This window comes from Palaemon carinicauda, chromosome 38, assembly GCF_036898095.1.
Source record: "Palaemon carinicauda isolate YSFRI2023 chromosome 38, ASM3689809v2, whole genome shotgun sequence".
Classification (NCBI taxonomy): Eukaryota; Metazoa; Arthropoda; class Malacostraca; order Decapoda; family Palaemonidae; genus Palaemon; species Palaemon carinicauda.
The window spans coordinates 59,800,570-59,817,869 of NC_090762.1; positions in this window are offsets into that span (position 1 = coordinate 59,800,570).

Here is a 17,300-nt window from a genome sequence, read left to right on the forward strand (position 1 = left end):
TAATTAATCACTAACACTCATGAATTTCTATTCAAATAAGCCACAAATACCTCTTAATATCGAAGGATGAATTAATTTTTTATAAGATATAAGTAGTAGACATTATGTACAGAGTTGACTATACAATCTTCCGTGACTTAATTTGTCAAAGGAATTTCATGGTGTGTAAAAAATGTATGCTATGAATCGATACTGTATAGATGTTTTTCTTTGCATGAAGCATTAAAAGTGATCGCGAATGAGTCTGAAGGCGAAGGTGTCGCTATACTATCGATTAAAGGTCTCCTGCGTCGTTAGGGTAAGGGGTACAGAGTAAGGAGCCTGGCTACCTGACGGGTTCTGTACGCGTACTGGACAGAAACAGTTGTTGTGATTGGTACTTGGGATTCGGGAATGCACGGTCGCAGTCGCACCGCGGCACCAGTGTGACCAGTCATCACTCAATAGTCGTAAAGTGATAGCGAATGGTGCTGATACCTTTTTGCTTGTTTGGTCTCTTAGGGACTTTTTCTTTGATGATACTATATTAATATCCGAATGCTTTGTCGATTTCAACAATAATCATCACAAACTACCTGTTCTTTTTAACGTTAGCATGATTAATCATGTAATTCTTTTCAGTTTCAGTGGTCTGCTTCTATGCAATTAACTTAATATATCTAATCACTTATGCCCCTTTAAGAAGAATTTTGCATTAGTTTTCGTATATCCTGATACTGTGTAGTGTAGAAGATTCACGTGTGTCGTAATCTGAGTATAAACTATAAAAACTTTAACAAAACAAGAGAAAGATAAATTAGATAGAACATTGTGCCCGAGTGTACCCTCAAGCAAGAGAACTCTAATCCAAGACAGTGGAAGGCCATGGTACAGAGGCTATAGTACTACCCAACACTAGAGAACAATGATTTGATTTTGGAGTGTCCTTCTCCTAGAAGAGCTGCTTACCATAACTAAAGGGTCTCTTCTTCCCTTACCAAGAGGAAAGTAACCACTGAACAATTACAGTGCATTAGTTACCCCCTTGGGTGAAGAGGAATTGTTTGGTAATCTCAGTGTTGTCAGGTGTATGAGGACAGAGGAGAATCTGTAAAGAATATGCCAGACTATTCGGTAATGTGTAGGTAAAGGGGAAGTGAACCGTAACCAGAGAGAAGGATCCAATGTAGTACTGTCTGGCCAGTCAAAGGACCCCATAACACTCTAGTCTAGCGGTAGCATCTCGATGGGTGGCTGGTGGCCTGGCCAACCTAGATAACACTGTTCAGTAACGTATATCCGACATGTCCGAAGATATCAAAGACCAGGTGGTTTCTGAGATAAACAACAGCACCCTTAGGGATATTTGCTTTCTAGTTGGATGAAATGACTGACGTAAATGAAAATGCTCAATTGCTGGTCTTCATGAGATACATCAAAGATGATGATTTTAAGGAAAAGACTTTTTTGTCACACTCGAATCTTCAACTACCGGTTCAGATATTTTTGAGCTAGTTAATTCTTTCTTTGAAAGTGAGGGTTTAGATTGGGAAAATTTATGTAGTTGCACAACAGATGGAGCTCCTGCAATGTTAGGCAGTCAATCTGGATTTAAAGCAAGGATTAAAGTTATTAACAGTAAGGTAAAACATATGCATTGCATGATACGCAGGCAGGCATTAGCAGCTAAAATATCATTGTGCTATATTTTACCCACAAGATGTTCATATCGTTTGCTTATCTAATGATGTGCCGAACTGCTCCCTTAAATATTTCTCTCATTTCTTGATCTTTTAGCCTTGGGCTTCAATTTCCTTTGTGCCACATTCCTTATCAAAATAGTCTGACACAATTAACCTATGTTGAAGACGGATAGTTTCACCTTTTATAATTTTACAATTTTTTACTTTCGGCAGAAGGTTCCTTCTATACAGCAGAAAATGTATGCTTGTCTCCCTCCGTTACTACAGTATATGTTGTATGTATAATCAATACTTCCCCCCCCAAAAAACGGGTTGTTTATTGTCATATCAAAAGACAATGAAAACTCTACAATTAGTTCTCCTTTTGCCTTTAAATTCCCCATACCAAGGTAGTAAGTTGGCCAGGGCACTAGCCACTCGTTGAGATACTATCACTAGAGAGTTATTGGGTCTTTTAATTGGCCAGACAGTACTACATTGGATCCTTCTCTCTGGCTACGGTTCATTTTCCCGTTGCCTACACACACACACACACACCGAATAGTCTGGCCTATTCTTTATACAATCTCCTCTGTCCTCTTACACCGGACAACACTGAGATTACCAAACAATTCTTCTTACTTCACTATAATTGTTCAGTGGTAACTTTTCTCTTTGTAAGGGTAGAAGAGACTCTAGCTACGGTAAGCAGCTCTTCTAGGAGAAGGACACTCCAAAATCAAACCATTGTTCTTTAATCTTTGGGTATTGCCATAGCCTCTATACCATGGTCTTCACTGTTTTGGGTTAGAGTTCTCTTGCTTGAGGGTACACTTGGGCACACTATTCTATCTTATTTCTCTTCCTCTTGATTGGAAAAGTTTTATATAGTTTATATAGGAGATATTTATATTAATCTTGTTGCTCTTAGAAAATTTTATTTTCCTTTGTTTCATTTCCTCACTGAGCCATTTTCCCTGTAGGAGCCCCTGGGCTTATAGCATCCCGCTTTTCTAACTAGGGTTGTAGCTTAGCAAGTAACAATAGTAATAATAATACCATGTCTTCCATGAATCCTACTAATATCTTCCTATGTGTCCATTCAGGTCACCTCTTCCAGCTCTTATCATCCTCTCTTCATCCATTTCCTTCCAAAATAGATTTTTAATTTCCTCCTCAAAACCCGCTTGCGGTGCATATGCACTGAATACATTTAGAATATGTCCCCCACAGCACAGTTTTACTTGCATTATTCTAGAGCTCTTTTCTTTCCACTTCAGCAACATTTTCCTTCATTTCCTTACAAAGGGTAACACCCACACATCAATGCATATCAAAATCAATTGCCTTTGGATTGAATTTGTTGAACTAAAAACAAAATCCATACACGGAAGCTTTCCATTTCATCGCAAACTTGTTAGCATTTTTAGCTTGGACTTGGCAAACGGATGGTCACTGTACCTTGTTGTACAAATATTATTGTAGTCGTATCAAATTACTTTCCTTTTAAATTTTAAGTGGTTATAGTGTCTCCATTGAACGTCAAAGGAACTTAACTCTTAGCAAGCAGGATGAGTATTAATTGAACATTACACTTGGAGTATGAGTGACAGGGGAACCAGTTTAGAAAAGGCTATTTATGAAGAATAGTGAGAGAATCATCAGTGCGAGTCTCTCTCTCTCTCTCTCTCTCTCTCTCTCTCTCTCTCTCTCTCTCTCTCTCATAGTGAACGATCTGTTTTAACGATGTTACTGATCCTAAAATATTATACATTTTTGCTCATTACTTCTCGGATATGGTTTATTTATTTCCTGTTTTTCCTCGCCCTGGGACTTGTTATTTCTAATTAAGTTGTTACTTGGCTAGGAATGTTGATCATAATAATAATAATAATTACAGCAATAGTAATAATTATAATAATGATGATGATGATGATGATGATAATAATAGCAATGATAATATATACTGCATGCACACAAATTCGCACAAACACACACACACCCATATATATATATATATATATATATATATATATATATATATATATATATATATATATATTAGGTAATAGGTTAGCCACAACACCAGCCACCCGTTAAGATACTACAGTTGGGCGTTATTGGGTCCTTTGACTGGCCAAACAGTACTACATTGGATCACACTCTCTGGTTATGGCTCATTTTGTCTTTCCCTACACACTTAACGAATACTCTGGCTTATTCTCTCCATATTCTCCTCGTTCCTCATACACCTGTGACCTAACAACACTAAAATTACCAAACAGTTTTTCTTCGCTCAAGGGTTAAATCCTGCACTGTACATTAGATGTTCAGTGGCTACTTTGCACTTGGTAAGGGTAGAAGAGACGCTTTAGCTATGGTAAGTAGCTCTTCTCGGAGAAGATCACTACAAAATCTAACCATTGTTCTCTAGTGTTGGGTAGTGCCATAGCCTCTGTACCATGGTCTTCCACTGTCTTCGGGTAGAGTTCTCTTGCTTGAGGGTACACTCGGGCATACTATTCTATCTTATTTCTCTTTCTCTTATTTATTTTTTTTAAGGTTTTATAGTTTATACATGAAAGATTTATTTTAATTATGTTACTGTTCTTAACACATTTTAATTGTTCATTGCTTCTCTATCAGTTTATTTATTTCCTTATTATCTTCCTCACTAGACTATTTTCCCTATTGTAGTTCTGGGCTTATAACATTCTGCTTTTCTAACTAGGGTTGTAGCTTAGCAAGTAAAATAATAATAATAACAATAATAATATTATATGTGTATACAAGTAGATGTAAGATAATTAATCACTAACACTCATGAATTTCTATTCAAATAAGCCACAAATACCTCTTAATATCGAAGGATGAATTAATTTTTTATAAGATATAAGTAGTAGACATTATGTACAGAGTTGACTATACAATCTTCCGTGACTTAATTTGTCAAAGGAATTTCATGGTGTGTAAAAAATGTATGCTATGAATCGATACTGTATAGATGTTTTTCTTTGCATGAAGCATTAAAAGTGATCGCGAATGAGTCTGAAGGCGAAGGTGTCGCTATACTATCGATTAAAGGTCTCCTGCGTCGTTAGGGTAAGGGGTACAGAGTAAGGAGCCTGGCTACCTGACGGGTTCTGTACGCGTACTGGACAGAAACAGTTGTTGTGATTGGTACTTGGGATTCGGGAATGCACGGTCGCAGTCGCACCGCGGCACCAGTGTGACCAGTCATCACTCAATAGTCGTAAAGTGATAGCGAATGGTGCTGATACCTTTTTGCTTGTTTGGTCTCTTAGGGACTTTTTCTTTGATGATACTATATTAATATCCGAATGCTTTGTCGATTTCAACAATAATCATCACAAACTACCTGTTCTTTTTAACGTTAGCATGATTAATCATGTAATTCTTTTCAGTTTCAGTGGTCTGCTTCTATGCAATTAACTTAATATATCTAATCACTTATGCCCCTTTAAGAAGAATTTTGCATTAGTTTTCGTATATCCTGATACTGTGTAGTGTAGAAGATTCACGTGTGTCGTAATCTGAGTATAAACTATAAAAACTTTAACAAAACAAGAGAAAGATAAATTAGATAGAACATTGTGCCCGAGTGTACCCTCAAGCAAGAGAACTCTAATCCAAGACAGTGGAAGGCCATGGTACAGAGGCTATAGTACTACCCAACACTAGAGAACAATGATTTGATTTTGGAGTGTCCTTCTCCTAGAAGAGCTGCTTACCATAACTAAAGGGTCTCTTCTTCCCTTACCAAGAGGAAAGTAACCACTGAACAATTACAGTGCATTAGTTACCCCCTTGGGTGAAGAGGAATTGTTTGGTAATCTCAGTGTTGTCAGGTGTATGAGGACAGAGGAGAATCTGTAAAGAATATGCCAGACTATTCGGTAATGTGTAGGTAAAGGGGAAGTGAACCGTAACCAGAGAGAAGGATCCAATGTAGTACTGTCTGGCCAGTCAAAGGACCCCATAACACTCTAGTCTAGCGGTAGCATCTCGATGGGTGGCTGGTGGCCTGGCCAACCTAGATAACACTGTTCAGTAACGTATATCCGACATGTCCGAAGATATCAAAGACCAGGTGGTTTCTGAGATAAACAACAGCACCCTTAGGGATATTTGCTTTCTAGTTGGATGAAATGACTGACGTAAATGAAAATGCTCAATTGCTGGTCTTCATGAGATACATCAAAGATGATGATTTTAAGGAAAAGACTTTTTTGTCACACTCGAATCTTCAACTACCGGTTCAGATATTTTTGAGCTAGTTAATTCTTTCTTTGAAAGTGAGGGTTTAGATTGGGAAAATTTATGTAGTTGCACAACAGATGGAGCTCCTGCAATGTTAGGCAGTCAATCTGGATTTAAAGCAAGGATTAAAGTTATTAACAGTAAGGTAAAACATATGCATTGCATGATACGCAGGCAGGCATTAGCAGCTAAAATATCATTGTGCTATATTTTACCCACAAGATGTTCATATCGTTTGCTTATCTAATGATGTGCCGAACTGCTCCCTTAAATATTTCTCTCATTTCTTGATCTTTTAGCCTTGGGCTTCAATTTCCTTTGTGCCACATTCCTTATCAAAATAGTCTGACACAATTAACCTATGTTGAAGACGGATAGTTTCACCTTTTATAATTTTACAATTTTTTACTTTCGGCAGAAGGTTCCTTCTATACAGCAGAAAATGTATGCTTGTCTCCCTCCGTTACTACAGTATATGTTGTATGTATAATCAATACTTCCCCCCCCAAAAAACGGGTTGTTTATTGTCATATCAAAAGACAATGAAAACTCTACAATTAGTTCTCCTTTTGCCTTTAAATTCCCCATACCAAGGTAGTAAGTTGGCCAGGGCACTAGCCACTCGTTGAGATACTATCACTAGAGAGTTATTGGGTCTTTTAATTGGCCAGACAGTACTACATTGGATCCTTCTCTCTGGCTACGGTTCATTTTCCCGTTGCCTACACACACACACACACACCGAATAGTCTGGCCTATTCTTTATACAATCTCCTCTGTCCTCTTACACCGGACAACACTGAGATTACCAAACAATTCTTCTTACTTCACTATAATTGTTCAGTGGTAACTTTTCTCTTTGTAAGGGTAGAAGAGACTCTAGCTACGGTAAGCAGCTCTTCTAGGAGAAGGACACTCCAAAATCAAACCATTGTTCTTTAATCTTTGGGTATTGCCATAGCCTCTATACCATGGTCTTCACTGTTTTGGGTTAGAGTTCTCTTGCTTGAGGGTACACTTGGGCACACTATTCTATCTTATTTCTCTTCCTCTTGATTGGAAAAGTTTTATATAGTTTATATAGGAGATATTTATATTAATCTTGTTGCTCTTAGAAAATTTTATTTTCCTTTGTTTCATTTCCTCACTGAGCCATTTTCCCTGTAGGAGCCCCTGGGCTTATAGCATCCCGCTTTTCTAACTAGGGTTGTAGCTTAGCAAGTAACAATAGTAATAATAATACCATGTCTTCCATGAATCCTACTAATATCTTCCTATGTGTCCATTCAGGTCACCTCTTCCAGCTCTTATCATCCTCTCTTCATCCATTTCCTTCCAAAATAGATTTTTAATTTCCTCCTCAAAACCCGCTTGCGGTGCATATGCACTGAATACATTTAGAATATGTCCCCCACAGCACAGTTTTACTTGCATTATTCTAGAGCTCTTTTCTTTCCACTTCAGCAACATTTTCCTTCATTTCCTTACAAAGGGTAACACCCACACATCAATGCATATCAAAATCAATTGCCTTTGGATTGAATTTGTTGAACTAAAAACAAAATCCATACACGGAAGCTTTCCATTTCATCGCAAACTTGTTAGCATTTTTAGCTTGGACTTGGCAAACGGATGGTCACTGTACCTTGTTGTACAAATATTATTGTAGTCGTATCAAATTACTTTCCTTTTAAATTTTAAGTGGTTATAGTGTCTCCATTGAACGTCAAAGGAACTTAACTCTTAGCAAGCAGGATGAGTATTAATTGAACATTACACTTGGAGTATGAGTGACAGGGGAACCAGTTTAGAAAAGGCTATTTATGAAGAATAGTGAGAGAATCATCAGTGCGAGTCTCTCTCTCTCTCTCTCTCTCTCTCTCTCTCTCTCTCTCTCTCTCTCTCTCTCTCTCTCATAGTGAACGATCTGTTTTAACGATGTTACTGATCCTAAAATATTATACATTTTTGCTCATTACTTCTCGGATATGGTTTATTTATTTCCTGTTTTTCCTCGCCCTGGGACTTGTTATTTCTAATTAAGTTGTTACTTGGCTAGGAATGTTGATCATAATAATAATAATAATTACAGCAATAGTAATAATTATAATAATGATGATGATGATGATGATGATAATAATAGCAATGATAATATATACTGCATGCACACAAATTCGCACAAACACACACACACCCATATATATATATATATATATATATATATATATATATATATATATATATATTAGGTAATAGGTTAGCCACAACACCAGCCACCCGTTAAGATACTACAGTTGGGCGTTATTGGGTCCTTTGACTGGCCAAACAGTACTACATTGGATCACACTCTCTGGTTATGGCTCATTTTGTCTTTCCCTACACACTTAACGAATACTCTGGCTTATTCTCTCCATATTCTCCTCGTTCCTCATACACCTGTGACCTAACAACACTAAAATTACCAAACAGTTTTTCTTCGCTCAAGGGTTAAATCCTGCACTGTACATTAGATGTTCAGTGGCTACTTTGCACTTGGTAAGGGTAGAAGAGACGCTTTAGCTATGGTAAGTAGCTCTTCTCGGAGAAGATCACTACAAAATCTAACCATTGTTCTCTAGTGTTGGGTAGTGCCATAGCCTCTGTACCATGGTCTTCCACTGTCTTCGGGTAGAGTTCTCTTGCTTGAGGGTACACTCGGGCATACTATTCTATCTTATTTCTCTTTCTCTTATTTATTTTTTTTTAAGGTTTTATAGTTTATACATGAAAGATTTATTTTAATTATGTTACTGTTCTTAACACATTTTAATTGTTCATTGCTTCTCTATCAGTTTATTTATTTCCTTATTATCTTCCTCACTAGACTATTTTCCCTATTGTAGTTCTGGGCTTATAACATTCTGCTTTTCTAACTAGGGTTGTAGCTTAGCAAGTAAAATAATAATAATAACAATAATAATATTATATGTGTATACAAGTAGATGTAAGATAATTAATCACTAACACTCATGAATTTCTATTCAAATAAGCCACAAATACCTCTTAATATCGAAGGATGAATTAATTTTTTATAAGATATAAGTAGTAGACATTATGTACAGAGTTGACTATACAATCTTCCGTGACTTAATTTGTCAAAGGAATTTCATGGTGTGTAAAAAATGTATGCTATGAATCGATACTGTATAGATGTTTTTCTTTGCATGAAGCATTAAAAGTGATCGCGAATGAGTCTGAAGGCGAAGGTGTCGCTATACTATCGATTAAAGGTCTCCTGCGTCGTTAGGGTAAGGGGTACAGAGTAAGGAGCCTGGCTACCTGACGGGTTCTGTACGCGTACTGGACAGAAACAGTTGTTGTGATTGGTACTTGGGATTCGGGAATGCACGGTCGCAGTCGCACCGCGGCACCAGTGTGACCAGTCATCACTCAATAGTCGTAAAGTGATAGCGAATGGTGCTGATACCTTTTTGCTTGTTTGGTCTCTTAGGGACTTTTTCTTTGATGATACTATATTAATATCCGAATGCTTTGTCGATTTCAACAATAATCATCACAAACTACCTGTTCTTTTTAACGTTAGCATGATTAATCATGTAATTCTTTTCAGTTTCAGTGGTCTGCTTCTATGCAATTAACTTAATATATCTAATCACTTATGCCCCTTTAAGAAGAATTTTGCATTAGTTTTCGTATATCCTGATACTGTGTAGTGTAGAAGATTCACGTGTGGCGTCATCTGAGTATAAACTATAAAAACTTTAACAAAACAAGAGAAAGAGAAATTAGATAGAACAGTGTGCCCGAGTGTACCCTCAAGCAAGAGAACTCTAATCCAAGACAGTGGAAGACCATGGTACAGAGGCTATAGTACTACCCAACACTAGAGAACAATGATTTGATTTTGGAGTGTCCTCCTAGAAGAGCTGCTTACCATAACTAAAGGGGCGGAAAGTAACCACTGAACAATTACAGTGCATTAGTTACCCCCTTGGGTGAAGAGGAATTGTTTGGTAATCTCAGTGTTGTCAGGTGTATGAGGACAGAGGAGATTCTGTAAAGAATATGCCAGACTATTCGGTAATGTGTAGGTAAAGGGGAAGTGAACCGTAACCAGAGAGAAGGATCCAATGTAGTACTGTCTGGCCAGTCAAAGGACCCCATAACTCTCTAGCGGTAGTATCTCAACGGGTGGCTGGTGGCCTGGCCAACCTAGATAACACTGTTCAGTAACGTATATTCGACATGTCCGAAGATATCAAAGACCAGGTGGTTTCTGAAAAAAACAACAGCACCCTTAGGGATATTTGCTTTCTAGTTGGATGAAATGACTGACGTAAATAAAAATGCTCAATTGCTGGTCTTCATGAGATACATCAAAGATGATGACTTTAAGGAAAAGACTTTTTTGTCACACTCGAATCTTCAACTATCGGTTCAGATATTTTTGAGCTAGTTAGTTCTTTCTTTGAAAGTGAGGGTTTAGATTGGGAAAATTTATGTGGTTGCACAACAGATGGAGCTCATGCAATGTTAGGCAGTCAATCTGGATTTAAAGCAAGGATTAAAGTTATTAACAGGAAGGTAAAACATATGCACTGCATGATACGCAGGCAGGCATTAGCAGCCAAGACACTGCCAACTGAGCTCAAAGAGGTGCTTGATGACTTGGTAAAGATGGTCAACTTCGTAAAGTCAAATGCTCTTAATTCTAGACTATTTATACTTCTGTGCTCAGATTTAGATTCTACTCACGAAATACTCCTATACTACACAGAGGTTCGATGGTTATCTCGTGGTAAGGTTGTTAGGTGTATGGGTTAAAGGATGAACTGAAATTGTTCTTTAGCTGTAGTGATAAGAAGGTAACTCTGATGTATCTTGCAAAGCTGAATTATCCAAAGTGGATAACTTACCTTGCCTAGATAGTTGACATATTTTCACGTCTAAATGATTTGAAAAAATCTTTGCAAGGACCTGATGCTGTTGTCAATGATGCTGTTAACAAATGGAAGAGTTTTCAGATGAAGCTGGAATTTTGGGACACACAAGTTAAGAACGGTAATTTTGACGTGTTTGAGACACTTGCTGACAGGCAGAACATATCAGATCAGGTGATAACCTAAATAGTGGATCACCTTCCCTCACTGCCAAAGGAAAAAATCAAGAGATAGTTACCTGATGTGTCTGAAGGAATCTTGAAGCTGAATAGAGACCCTTTCAATACTGATATTGCTTCTGACAATGATGCAATTCAGGAAGAATTTATTGACTTTGTGAATGACTCCAGATCTAGTAATCTCTTTGAGAAAGTCTTTACTCAAGTTCTGGTGCAAAATATTAAAGTCATATCCATATGTGGCAGAGGACCCTCTACGTTTTTTGTTACTTTTCCTATAAATATATCTGTGTGAAACTGGGTTTTCCAGCTTACTTATCATAAAATCAAAATTAAGGTCTCGATTAAATCTGGAAGCCGACCTTAGATGTGCTGAAGCAAAAACTGCTTCTTAGCTAACTAAGCTAATTGGTGAAAAACAGTGTCGGCCATCTCATTAACTCCCTTTGCAGCTATGTAATGATAATATATTTTGTTTTTGCAGGTCAGTACCATAGCTAACCCTGAAAATTTACTGCATAACCAATGGAAAAGTTATTATTTCAAATGTTTTTAAATATCATGTATTTACGGAATTTTTTGTTCACGATATTATTGGTTATTATCAGAAGAGTAGTTTATTTGATTTCTTACAGTGTAGAACTGAAAAATACACGGAATAGAATATTTACCAATATGAGGTTTTGTTTTCAATTTTATACAAAGGGAAGGGGGTACATTTCTGACATTAAAAATTCCCAAAGGGGTACGTGGGGAGAAAAAGGTTGAAAACCCCTGCCCTAGAGACTGGTCATATACACGTATAACCAGCACTCAAACCCTCTCCACCCAAGCTGGGACCATGGATGGACAGACAATGGCTGTCGAGGACTCAGCAGGTAGACCTATAGGCCCAATAAACATCTCCCCCCATCGATAGCTCACGAAGGATGATAGTAAGGTTGCAGACACTACAAGAAACTACAGTATTTAGCTTTAGCGTATCTCGAACCCCAGTTCATCAGATTGCTAGGCAGGGACGTTTCCAATAGGCTACCACTACCACAAATTTAAGGTTAAATGAGTCTGTTATCAGTTCAGCTTCATCAGAATCAGTGGCCTCCCCAGTAAACAGCTTAAACTCACGTTTCCGGGCTGGGACCGATCTGCTGGCATGCTAATGCTAAGAGAACACGTTACCACTATATTAGCCGGGAGGCTAGTCTATTAATTCCTCGTCGACTATTTTTAAGGAAAGGGTTATAATTATAATTGCAAAGGCTCGGAATGACTACTAGTATAATGCCATATATCCATCTGTGATTCTCGACAGCAAATTTACTTTTGAGAAACATATAAGGTCTGTGTCTTCTTCAATTGCACAAAAAATAGGCTTATTGAGAAAGTCTTTCAAGATTTTCGGTGATCAATCTATTCTGAAAAAGTGTTTTAATTCTTTTATTCTACCTTGTTTTGAGTATTGTTCTCCGGTCTGGTCTTCAGCTGCTGATTCTCATCTTAATTTGTTGGAGAGAAACTTACGGTCTATTAAATTTCTTATTCCTGATCTAGATATTAATCTTTGGCACCGTCGTTCAATTAGTTCATTATGCATGTTGCATAAGATTTTTCATAACTCGGACCATCCTTTACATTCGGATCTCCCTGGAAAATTCTATCCTGTTCGTAATACTAGGCAGGCAGTTAATTCTAATAGCCAGGCCTTCTCCATCATGAGGCTCAATACTACCCAGTACTATAGAAGTTTTATTCCAGCTGTTACCAAGTTGTGGAATGATCTTCCTAATCGGGTAGTTGAATCAGTAGAACTTCAAAAGTTCAAAGTAGGAGCAAATGCTTTTTTGTTAACCAGGCGGACATGAGTCTTTTTATAGTTTATTTATGACATATCTGTTTTTGGTGTTGTTAATAGTTTATGTATGACATGTCTGTTTTGACGTTGTTACTTTTTTTAGAATGATTTATTGTTAATTTGTTCTCTTCATTTATTTATTTCCTTATTTCCTTTCCTCACTGGGCTATTTTTCCCTGTTGGAGCCCCTGGGCTTGTAGCATCTTGCTTTTCCAACTAGGGTTGTGGCTTGGATAGTAATAATAATAATAATAATTCTTTATTGCTTGCTGTATCAAAATTTTTTACTGAGTCTGATTTGCATTTTTTTCTGGAGGCTCTAGATCTTACATGATTCTAAAATCCATGGTATAGACAAACAATGGAATATGACATTACTTTTTTTATATTTAAAGTAACTATTAATAAGAAATAAGGCAAAGACTATGATAAATTGCCAACAACGCGTCAAGATGATCAACCATCCTGTGTCCAGCATGAATAAAATGTACATTCATATGAGAGAACAAAGACATATTTTTGGTTATGAGGGAAAACAAATGCTTTCAGTACTTTGACCATTTTGCGGTGGTTGTTTCGTTTAGTCGTGTGAACGTCACCAGCATATAGCACTTTCCTCAGTGGAAGGTGAATGTGAATGCTTGTGTGCAACACGAGTAGCTTGCACTTACTTTAAAGTAAGAGAGGTTAGAGATAGTAGAGGAAGTGATATATTTTCATAAAACTAAAGGAAAAGTCAAACAAGATGTCTTCCCACGGTGATCTAAACTACTTCCTGCTAGAGATATTAGTCATAATTGCTACGATTGCTCATATATAAAACATTAGGACACTTCTTAACTTCCTAGTAACATTGTTATACGTTTTCAAGCATGACGATTAATAAGTATTTACATCGGTAACTCAAAGTATTCTTAAGAAAAAAGTCGGATCACTAAATGCTTTATAACTTGAATACATTGAAACATGTTATGAAAGAAAATGACAAAAAATTCCAAATTATATATTATTTGTTCCACTAGATTGAAGTTTCGGATGTTATTGCTTACATTACTTAATCTACTATTCATCTCGAGACTGAATCATCCAATTTTCAATGTCAAAAGTTAGGAAATTAGTAAAGACTAAAATCATAGATCTAGTAGAAAACTACCATACAATGAAGGTAATGATCCCTGATTAGCGAGTGATGAAAACTTTTCTATTTCGTGTATCATTTGATAGCATAAAAAAGGTATCATTATTTGAATGGCCAAATACATATGCTGCAATGAATAATATCCTCAGGAATACTAAATTTTTGGTATTATAGAAAAGATAAAGTCGCTGACAAATGTTTTCTTGTTTGTAAAGTATTAGTTAATACGTAGGTTTCTTGGCTCTGTAGGGGGTTAGTGCCATCAGTGGTCTTTAATCGGTACACTGGTGGCATTATTTTGAAATATTTACAAATTCCCTTCGGCCCATAACTATACCTACTTTTTAGCCGTCTCCTTTACTTCCAGTACTATTTCTTTCATCTTGCTGTCAGACCTTTTTTAACTTTTACCCCAAGGTGCAGCTACGTCCTTCCACTCCAGTTGCACCTCGGTGCACAATGACCCCCTGGCCTCAGTGCCAGGTGGGTCTCATTGCCAGGTCGCATGATTATTATCCACAAAAATATTTGACATCAAAAGAATTAAAGGTCACTCACGAATGGCAGAGACAAGGCACAATGACAATAGAAATAGCAGGACAATGCCCTAGAGACTGACCATATATATACATATAATCAGCGCCCAAGCCCCTTCTCCACCCAAGCTAAGACTAGGGAGAACGGGACAATGGTGGCTGATAAATCAGCAGGTACACTTATAGGCTTCCCAAAACCCCATACCCTTAACTCACAAGGATGGTGAGGTAGCAGATACTATAAGAAACTATCGAGGCTGATAGTCAGTCAGAGACGTTTCCAATAGGCCAACATAACCTAAAATATTGTTAGTTATTGCTATTGTAACATAACATGAATGGCAAGGCAGAAATGGCGAATGCTTGCAACAGACCGACGTATGGATTTGCAATTTTATTTCCTAACCGATGTGCTATGCAACTTCTTAGCATAGCGGTAGTATGCTGGGTGAAAGTTTTTATTCTTTAAAACCAAGTAAGTCCCATATTCATCATTACCATCGTATATGGCCACTAAAAATAATTCTGGTTACTGTCTACTATGATAACACATTACACAATCTGACAAACATTCAATCAGTTAATTACCCGAACTGCTTTTTCACAAAAAAAAAAAAAAAAAAAAAATCCTCAATCTTTTTCTCCTAACTACAGTCTTTTGTCACAGACTGGTAAACGGTCCGTGCACGTTTTATTATATCCTGGAATATTTTTGAGGAAACTACATTAGCCGTGTGGTTAAACCACCTCCTTTATCACGCTGAAAATTGTGTTTGTGTATAATGGGGATTAGGGTTTCTAATCACGAGTATGATTGCAAAGTGGTTGTATATAACTTTTAATCGCTTCCTGCAGTAAACAAATTTACCACAATTACTTTTTGTAAATTTACCTGGTTGGTGTAGGAGCTTATTTTATAGAAATTTAAAGTTGCTGGCAGACTGATCTTGAAAAATTACCTTAAACTATTATACTCCTCCATTGGGTTACTCTCTCTCTCTCTCTCTCTCTCTCTCTCTCTCTCTCTCTCTCTCTCTCTCTCTCTCTCTCTCTCTCTCTCTCTCTACACTTTATATATATATATATATATATATATATATATATATATATATATATATATATATATAAAGACTGTATGTATGTATGCACATTCATCCTGGGTTTATTTTTATGAAGAAATTCTATTAGCAAACCAATTCCACATCCATCATATCTACTAGGATTCTTTCCTCCATCGTACACAATGAATTACAGTTGACGTGCCATGTGAGAGAAAGGATAGCATAATACTTATTGCAAACATTTTGAGTTAACATGCAAGATAAATGCTTGCAATATCTGCTTTCTTTTTTCGAGATCATGCGAAGATTTACCACGAAATTACAAAAATGCCTTTAAACGAATCATGTACTTGATTATGGCTCCTTGACAATAAAAACGCCTTGGAGAGACTCGTGTGTCCTGTGATTATGGTTAATAAAGCATTTTCATGTTTAGGCCTTTTTTGGGGATCTTTACAGCGTCGACTTACAGGAAAAAGAATTGATTTGAAAGGGACATTTTTCACCTTTGTTCGTAACCATCTTCACCGTTGATTCCTGAACACACTGAACCCCCTCATTACTAGTCATGCTTTGCTTATGATAGACTTGGATCCTGTCTAATCCCATGCCAGGTGTATGAAGGATTTATCAGGCAACTCTCTGCGTAACGTAAACAATCATTACAATGTGGTAATTGGCTTCCACTGGGTGTAATTTCATCGCTGGCCAAAGCGGGGATTACGTACGCCAAAGGTATTTGAGTATTCATCATCATTATTTTCCTCTCTTTTTTTTTTCTTCCATTTTTCACAAGGAAAGTTCAGGCAGTAGGAACTGTGGCATAACGTATTAGTTCCTAAATAGACTTTATCGGCTCAATTTAAGGCCGGTTCTCTCATTGGGCGTCCAATGATTATAGCGTTAGGGTGTCTGGGACCGTGTTTACATACTCCGAAAGACTTCCGGATGCGCGACCGTGATTATCATTATTATAATCTATAAACTGGGGTTTTGGCCATCGTAGGGAGCACCTCGGTGTGTTCATTATATCTAAACTTACCATGAAACCTAATCGCCGTTGGGAGCACAGACAGCTTTTTATCTGAAGGATAAGAAACATATTTTAACTTGAATATTAAGTGGTTTTGCTTCCATATAAAATTATGCCATTGAATATCGAATTGGTATATATTTCATGCGCATATTTCGTCCTGTGCTGGGATGTTGTGTGTATTTCTTTGTCAATTGTTTATAGAAATAATAAGTGAATGATGATGTTATTCGTCAAAAACTGAAGTTAGTTGGTTAAATATTTCTGTTAAAGCCCTATATTAAAATACACATTTATTATTATCATTATCATTATTATTGTAGTTTTCGTTGTTATTGTTATAGTTAAAACATTCATAATTTTATATCGACGATAACGTTGCAGGAGCTAACCAGCGAAGTAGAAAGAGATGATATGGAACAGATGAAAAGTAAATGGCATAAACCTATATGGAGTGATAGAATAACACCGTACATTTATAAATTGATTCGTAAAATCAATCTATTTTCATTTCTTAGAAACATAAAAAATCCACCCATTTTTCCATCGTCCCAATGCGGGATGTTATCAAGCGTATTGGACTACAAAATAAGATCAACAACAAATAGTTTTATCGTAA